We start from the raw sequence: 9,700 nt of genomic DNA, 5'->3' as shown, positions 1-9,700 counted from the left end.
CATCCAGTCAACACTGACTATAGCTACGATGATCTAATCCTTGGCATTGCCCCTTTCATCTCAAAATCCTTGCACTCCAGATTCTGTGCCATTCCTTCTCCCTACATAGGGGAACAGGTGTAGGTGGAGACAAGAATTAGGGAAGGGATCTAGTATCTAAGGAAGCTGTCCTATTGTTTATTAACAGCTTTATATATGTGCTCTCACGTAATCATTTCTGGTATCATTTTGTGGGGTTTCCGAGAGATGGTGCTGGCAATGGGGACTCTCTCAAGACACAGGGTGTTGACGGCAGCTTCAAAAAAGCAAGGGGGAAGCAGACAAATTACTTGTGGGCAAGGAACATGCTATTGAAGATGGTAACAGTCCCTTATATTTGCCTGGTATTCTATAGTTAATATAATTACGTTTAAAAATTTGTTTATTACACTAAGTCTATGAGCTTCATAGAATTTTGATGATTCCTATTTATTAATGCGTTTTTGCCACATGTCCTACTCAGCAGTAAACCAGAGTCCCAAGGGCCTCTGACTACAAACCAGTACTTCCCATCTGACATTTCCTCTCCCCACTCATGAAAAGCAGCCTGACTGAATCCACTTGACTGTGTTAAACTGTATCCTTTTAGGACTGAACAAGATACCAAGAAATGATGAAATTCAGGCAGGTGAAAGGGCCAATAATAAGTCTGTAACCTGTGAGTAATTTGACATCTATAGTGGGACTGAAAACAACCGCTTTTGTTCTTTTCAAATTAGGTTATGGATTGCTATAATCCCCACCATCCAAGCAGAATCAACAGCTAACATTTATTGAGCGCTTACTACGTGCTGGGAGCTATGGTAACTATTTTACCTCTAACAATCCTTCAAATCGCCCTATGGGATAGGTACTGCTTTAATTCCTCCTTTACAGATCAGATGAGGTATGGAGAGGGTAGGTCACATAGCTAGATAATAAGGTCAGGAAAGAAGCCCAGATAATTTGTATCTAGTGCTACCACGTAGTTCACAGCGTTGAAGGAAGCCCTTGACCACTGTCATACAACATACAAAAGCAATATCAAGTTTCCAGTAACTAATTATCCTGGAACAAAGTTGGGCTTCCTCAGAATCCGTGAGAATGTTTAAATAATTATTTATCTTTGCTCCTTAAAATGTTTGGGCTGAAGAAGTCTGCGGAGTTGGTGCAGAAGGTGCTCCGGTTCACTGCCACGGGGTGACAAGTTCACTGCCATGTGCTTCTGGGAAGCCTGCTGGCCTGGCTCTTTCCCCAAGTGCGGGGAGGACACAGCGATAGGTACACAGGGCCTGGTGTTTGGTGGCCTAACCTTGGTCAGCTTCCTGGAAGAGACCCCCCTGTGACAGCGAGGTTTCAGCCCAACTTGTCAGCAGGAGTATGGCAAGCCCCCCATAAAGCAGTTTTTCCACTCAGTGAATTGAGGGAGGGAAAACGAACCAAGGGTTTCCCTTGAGCAAGAACCGGTGGGTTCTGGCCTGACATTAGCAGCCAGCAGCACGGGGCCTGCACTCTGGTGCTGTTTGCACATTTAACACTATGTGCATCGTGCAGATGCAGTAAGACAGGGCTGCCCCCGCTCCACTTCTGAGGGCCCTGCAAACACCACCAGCTGCACCGCAGGGCTATTGATCTTGTTCCTATGCCCTTGGCCGGGCTGGATCCGAGTGGCGAACCTCATTCTGAGACCAGCCCAGAGAAAGAAGAGGGGGAATTGCCAACAGGAAAGAAGAGCTAAGCAAACAGCTTAACGGGAACGTGATATTGACCAACCCCACAGAATGCAATGCGGTTTGATAGGAGCATCGTCGTGATCTGTGCCCCTGGGTACGCCAAGCTTTTCCATCTCACACAAATGATGGGTGAGCCATCCTAGGCTCATGGGAAGTCACCAAAAGGGCAAGAGAGAAGACAGGATAGATGTGTCTTGGGTTCAAATTTCCTAGTGTTCTTTTGCTTCCTGTTAAGAACAACATAGAACCTACTTTCTCAAATATGGCTCTCAGGAGTGTTTATTTAAAATCTGAGAAATTTAAAGCAAATTGAATCGGTTTTGTGAGGCAAGAAATCATTTATAAGTGGCTTCTTTTCCCTTTGAGGGTTCATTTCCCATATTCTTCAGATAATAAAGATCTTATCTCCCTGTCTTTAATACCAACTATGAAGTCATATAATTTAAACAAATACACCTTGTCACTGGGGGAGAATAATCATAATTCACGAATTTGACAGTATAGCTTCACTAGGAAACAGGATTCTGCCATTATTTTCATTATTTATAATAATTTAGGAACCCTGAGGAGAGGTGAGGGTGAGGAAAGTTTTCCAAGCCAATTAATATCCACAAAGACACTAACAGAAACATATAAAATAGCATAGAATTCCCTTTGGAGAGGATTGGGGATGAATCTTGTGGATAGAACATACTTTGATGGATCAAATAGAGTATCATATCATTTCTGCCCTCGTCCCTCAAATGACCCTGGTTCCTTTTTCTCTGCTTTTTTTTTTTTTTTTTCCCCACTTAAATTATCACATAAAATGGTGATTCGCTCTTTTTGCATTTTGCTTCCTGTAGGTCAACACATGACTTAACAAGTAGTGAAAGCTCTTAATTTGGGAGGCATGAGCTTAACTATTTTATACATAAAAAGTTTCATTCCCATGTGCATGAGAGGAGAGAACTAAATATAAATTTTTTTTCACATAATGGCCTGAAATTTTCTTTCATGAATAAAAGTAATGGCCTATAAAGTGGTTTAAAAAGCCATTCAGGAGGCTGTTTTGATTAGGTGCCTGTATTTGACTAAGATACATTATTTTCTTAATAAGTTTCATTGCCTTCGGTGACTCCTCTCTCAAAGGGAAGAAAAAAACCAGTAAATAAAGGTATATCTTGGCACACTACAAAAAGTCCCCATGGCAGGACACAAGTGATTTTGTTACCACACCAACTGAGCCCCTGACAGATACTTCACAATCCATGAACAAATCTTCCATTACTACAGAGTCATGCTTTTATTGACGGTTATAAAATCACCATTTTTATCATTTTTTTTTATCCTGCTGTGTTTCTATTTTATTGGAAGAGTCCTGTAACAGGTATAGCATCAGCTCAGATTACCAAGAAATCTATAAAATAGCTTCCTGCTACTACCTTTGGTGCAGATTGAAAGAGTACATTATGATCCCACTGAGTCTCTGATAAAAACTGTGATTCACATGCCCACATGATTTATCCTTATCTGTTAGACATCCAGGCTTTATCTGCTCTATTAAATTATGGGAGCATTTTGCTGGTATTGATTAGTTATGTTCAGCGTAATTAAAGCATCTGAGTCATGAGATTTAGGTACAAACTTTGGGTTTGGTAATAAAAACAAAAAAAGTAAAAAACGTTGCCGTGGATAGGACTACTCCAGCAACAGGTCATCTTTGCCCGTGCTTTGGTTGGCACTGACCACTTTGCTCTCTGATACTCAGATATGGTGCCCACCTGGGGTTCAAATGAAGACAGGGACAAGAGCACGGCAATAAACTGAAAGTAACACTAACTGACCCAATTAGTTAGTGTCACTAACACAACAGTAACCATAACAAAAAGGAATTGGTTTTTAAGTGATCGGTCTCAAAACTTTTACAAAGCGTAAGCGTGGATACTATGATGGAACTTTCACGAACCATTTGACCTTTTGAATAGTAGTAGAACATCATTGATCAAAATTGCTCTCGAGTGCCGTGGGTGATAGAATTTTTATCCATGATGATATCTGTGGGTCAGCTAGGAAAATCAGCTTGGTATATTCCTGTTTCCTTCCACATGATTTCTGCTGATGTTCAAGTAGAATTTTTCTAACTAATGGGGAATGAAGTTTGCTTTTTAAAGTACAGAGCAAACTATGTCTGAACTATATCAACTCTAGCTGATATCAAAAGAACAGGTCACATGGAAGAGAAGTAACCCTTTACCACAGATGGGGACATTTCAGAAGGTCCTGCCAGAAGGTTTAATCTTTCAGGGACACCATGGGGTAACTTTCTAATCATCTGTGGCTGATAAATGCAAATGACATACTAGTGTTGTATCATTATTTCTGTTGGCTGTGTGTACATCTATTTATACTTCTCAGAGAGTTTTCAGACAACTCAGCTCGTCTTATCCTTATAGCAACTCCTTAAGATGGATGAATTATTTCACTGCTAAGGAAAATGATGGTTTTGTAATGGAACCAAAATACAGCCCCAGGCCCCAAGTTTTCTACCAGAGTTTTTTGGCTAATGTGTCAGTTATGTTTGGTTTCAGGGAACAACATGACGGTGATTTATACCCGCTATCTGAACCCACAATGTTACGTAACATAGATTAATAAAGGGAACGATGATTTAAGCCTTTTTGTTCTAAATGTAGTAAGCAGTAAACATTGAAAAAGCTGCTTTCATAAAAGAATAGAAAATCACCTTTGTCCAAGAACATAATTTAGCAATTTGAAAGTAAAAGGAGGTTACTGAATACTGACCAAAGAGTTTTGATATATGTAAACTTATTTCTTATATGCAATTTGATCATCTAGCTTATGGGTTGGAGGCTGGAGGGTTGAAAATTCTATGGAGATGGTGTTGAACAAGGATTATTTTGTTCCAGTTACTTTCGGGTCTATTTTCTTTCCTTCATGGCTTTTGGTTAACTACCAATATCCCGTTTTATATTACGGTTTTGTTCTTTAAAATGATTCATAAAATTCTTAAAATGTTAACTTACTTTCCTATCGACATCTTTTATGATTTTAGAGAGGCTTTATTTTTATTTCTGATAGCTCTTCAATTGGTTATGGCTTCTGGAATGTGAACTTTAAATTTCCTTCTTTTTATCATCTAGGTCTAATAATAATCTGTAAGCAAACAATTAAAAACACAGGAGAGCTCTTTATAAAGTCACCCAGTGATGAATCTTTTATATGGTGGAAATAAAACCCCTTTGTAATATAAGCTATATTTTCAATAAGATATAGAGTTTCTTATGTTTTATATGACTTTTTATATGTTTATGTTTGTATGGTGTGGGAATGAGAAAAGGATGAGCACATTGTAGGGCTAAGCCAACATAATTATTTGTCAATTAAAATATAAGCATGGGGATGCAAAAAAAAAAAAAGCATTTTAACATGCCCTCTTTTATATTTTGGAGAACTCATTTTCCCTATGATTAAAAGATATCGCTTATAAGAACTCATCAAAAATTCCCTGTCCTTCTAGCAGTGAAATGATTGTAATTCTGTCAGCATGTCGTAGGGGCACATATAACCTTCTTTCATTGTGTCAGCCTACAGGCATCCTTGATCTCAGTTGGTGTGAATTTCATTTAATCGCGGAGAGATGCAAGGTAGATTCTGAGATTTTTTTCCCTCTTAGTTCCCTCTTAGTTCACACCTTTTTTTTCCTTTTGAAGCTGAATATGTCTAACTAGCAGGGCTCCCTAATTCTGATGGCTTGTCTCTAATTAGTTATCGTTCAGCTACCATCTTGTTTTATATTTCAGGTCAATATTGGTCACTGTATTGCGTGCTTGCTTTGTTTTTCCAGATGGAAATTTCTCTTACCAGTGATAATTCTGATGATGTGGGTAATAACAAAGTAATTATAGACAAAATAATAGTGGTGTAAATGCAAAAAAAAAATGAGCTTCAGAGAGTTGCTTCAATTTTAAAGGTTACTCTTGAAGGAAATTTCATATTTTCTAGTGGCCAAAAGATGTTTAATATTTTGGGAGGGGTTACATTTTTAATCACCATCTAAACACTGCCTGAAAGAAGAGTCCTGTATTGATCCCATTGCTCTGAAAGCATCTATACCCTTATTTCCTTTTGGTGCTAGTTCGATTCATTCACAATGACTCATTCTGTTCTTGATTAAGTTGCTTAGGAATTCTGGCATCCCAAACTCCCACTCCCTATACATACTGCTATATTTAAAACAGATAACCAACAAGGACCTACAAAAAAAAAAAAAAAAAAAAAAGAATTCTGGCATCATTGGGTCTAAGAGGTAACCAAAAATGTGAAAGCAGAATTGCATGACATACCAGAATTTGAAGCAAGCTACCCAGAAACAGAAGTTCACCTGATGAGTTCATATATGGGCTTTAAAATCACTGAAGGGCAATTTGGGATTCTCTGCAGATCTCAAGATGGATAAAGATACTATGTTGGTCGGCAGGCACATGACAGAGCCAAGTACTGGCTTATTAGAAAGCATTTAACTTTTCATGAGTTTTCCCTTCTGTTTGGATTAGCCAGCCCACAAGTGTTTATTTAGCTTTTCTCTGTGTCAGGTACGTTTCTAGGTTCCAGGGATAGAGTGATGAACAAAACAGAGTCATTGCCTGCAAGGGGCATATATTCTAGCCATAAGAACAGATAATAGCCATGTAACAAACAAGTTAATTTCAGGAATAGACAGTATGAATAAGATAAAAAAGGTAAATGTATTATTTGGTTGACAGGAGGTGGGGCTGTTTGAGCAGGTTATGAAGGCCTTTTGAGGAGGGATCACTGGAGTTGGGACCTTAATGATAACTGGAGGGCACCTTACAAAGATTTGGGGGACGAGTGTCACGAACACAAAGGAAAACAGGCAAAAAGACCTTTTCATCAAAACACACCGGAAGTGTTGTGTGGCGGAAGTGAGGTCGGTGTGACAATTGGTGCTGTAGGTGAGGCAAGGGGTGGTGGGAGGTGATGGCCAGGATTTGGAGATCTTGTGGGTTTCAATAAGGGTTGGATTTCACCCCAAGTATAATTGGAAGCAAAGAATTGAAAGCTTTAGAAATACTTTGTTGACAGAGCGACAATTCAAAGATGATTGCATTGATCCAGGTGAGAGATGCCGGTGGTTTGCACTAGAGTATAAGAGTGGAGAATGTGAGCAGTGGTTGGATTGCAGAATATTTTGGAGAGGATTGGGGGTTTGAGGGAGAGAAAATAGAAGTCAGTGGCTGTCCCTTGGCCAGGTTAATTTTGAGATGCTCATTTGTATCGAGAAGAAGATGCTAAGTACAAGTTGGATGAAAGAAGACAGAACTCAGTGGAGTGATCTCGGCTGTGGAGATACATCACTGATACATGAATTGCATTTGAAACTGTGCAATTGGATGAGATCACACAGGAGGAGTGGGCAGAACGAGAGGAGGGCTGAGGACAGGGTCTTGTAAACACGGATCTATTTATAGGTTTTGTAGAAAGAAGGATCCAGTAAAGGAGCTTAGAAAAAAAGGGCCTATGATATAGTAGGAAAATTAGGCAAATATATATTATGGAAGTCAAGACAATAAATAGTTAGAGAAAAAGAAGGTAGTCCATCATGGCAAGTGCTACTGAAACATTAGGGAAGAATGATTCACTCTGAAAATTCCTGTATCTTGTGAGGATGCAAATCTTTGCTGACGGATTCACTTGGGTGATGACCTACAACGTAAGCCTGAGCTGACCTGCTATTGAAGGGGACGGATGCACTTTTCCTGTTCTGACAAATTCCTGTTCTTCATGTTTATATCCTACCAATCTCCAAGGAACTCCATCAAACTACAGAGACATGCTCAAATCTTTTGAGACAAGAGAAGTCCAAGGGAAAAAGATCCACAAACTTTTTATGAATAGGGAAATAAAGGTCTTGAAAAGCTGAGGATTGCTTGGGCTCCATACTCCCTTTGTGGCCTCTTCCTTGAAAATCCAGAGGTAAACATCCTCCCAGGAGGTAAACCAGTGGTTGAATATATACACATTCACCTTTCCCTCTATTCTCACGGTGCACACGGTTTGTCATGATAACTAACCCCCAGGAGTACAAGTTGGAGCAAAAGCTCCAGGTGGTCTCTGCTCAGAGAAGTTTAGGTGTGAAGTCAGGATACAGGTGGCAGAGGCTACACTGTGACTCAGAAAGGCAACCCTGGGACCAGGATATCACAACACCATGCATCTTTTTTTTAAGAAAAGAAACTCATGGGTCACACAATAAAAATATAAATTCTAGCGGGGAGGGGCAGAATAGGGGTAGGAGATTAAGAAATACAAGCTACTCTGTATAAAATAAATAAGCTACAAGGATATATTATACAGCACAGGGAATTTGGCCAATCTTTTATAATAACTATAAATGGAGTATAACCTTTAAAAATTGCAAATCACTGTTGTACACCTGAAACTTGCATAATATTGGACATCAACTAGACGGCAACAAAGAAATATATAAATTCTATAATGTTAAAGTTCCTGGACTATGTCATTTCTTGGTTTAACTTAGAGCAACTGTGTTGCAATGAATCCAAAATTTGCTCTCATGGCCAGTAGCAACTCACACAACTTGCTGTTCCTTAGGTGTCAATACAAAGCAGAGGTTCTCAATGAGGAGGTTTCAATATGAAGCAGGGGACCTTTAGCAACATCTGGAGACAGAGGGAGTTTGGGTTGTCACACTGAGGGCTACTGCTGCAATTAGTGGGTAGAGGCCAGGGATGCTGCTAACCATCTCACAATCCACAGGACAGTCCCCCGCAGCAAAGAATTATCTGACCCAAAATGTCAATACTGTCGAGGTTGAGAAATTCTCATATAAAGAAAACTCTAAAAAACCATAGTTAATTCTCAGCCTTAGACTTAATTTTCAAATGAATTGAGTGTACCATCTTGTGAGTTCATTTTCCTGACTGTTCTACCATTATATAACAACATCAATGTCTCGGTTTTATGCCATTTGTCTCACTTTTGTGAAAAGAAAATGAGAAAGGTATTCCATTAGAAGTACATAAAATGCCCGTAGCTTTCTACTGATTCCATTAATGCATTTTAGCATTTCTTGTGAAGTGTTCATGGTGCTGATATTGCAAATGAAACCCCTACTGCTCCTAAGACAAAATTTGACATTTTAAAGTCATTCTGAGAGAGGAACAAAAATGAAAAAAAAAAAAAAAATTCAGATTTTAGGCTCACTGGCTAGTAGGTAGCCAGTGTAATTGATTTTCAACCAGACAATTATTTCCTTAATCATATTATCAGATCAATACCATACTTCTGCTGGACTCTGTGATGCTTATAAGATAGTGGTACCCGTGCAGTATAAACTCCGTATATGCTTCTTGAATCAGAGATGCTCAATGCTTAGGCTGTGCTTCCTGCTTCCCTGTAATTATTCCTACTTAGTGATATGAAATCCTGGCCTTAGCAAATTTTTGCCTGGGACACTAATTATCCCCAGACGATGAAGTCTCTTGCTTCAAATCCATTTCTTTACCCCACTTTATGATTGTAACAATGTCAACCTGCCTGAAGATTTTACTTTGAGAAATGCATTTTTCATCCCACTGCTCTGTTTCAAAAATACTGTTCCTATGTTCCATATCCTAGAGAGGGAGACTGGTTTCGGTTTGCTATTTAAAGCATTCTTTTAGTGCCACAGGAGTTTGAGTCCTTGCAAAGTGGCAGGCAGGGTTCTGTGAGTTTTCCTAAGTGTATTATGGAATCCTGAGTCGAAACATCGTTATGGGGTTGAGGAATCCGACACAAAGTGAGGAGCCATAGGGAAGGGAATGGACAAAGCAAATATTCTGAGCTGTGTTACCCAAGCACCAAGCCATCAGCTTCCCTTGGAAAGGCTGATCTGCCTTTTAGAACCCTGAGATTTGTAGGGAACA

The sequence above is a fragment of the Lipotes vexillifer genome, unplaced genomic scaffold, assembly GCF_000442215.2.
Source record: "Lipotes vexillifer unplaced genomic scaffold, Lipotes_vexillifer_v1.1 scaffold971, whole genome shotgun sequence".
NCBI lineage: Eukaryota > Metazoa > Chordata > Mammalia > Artiodactyla > Lipotidae > Lipotes > Lipotes vexillifer.
The sequence above is the reverse complement of the archived record's forward strand: the minus strand, read 5'-3'. Positions refer to the sequence as shown.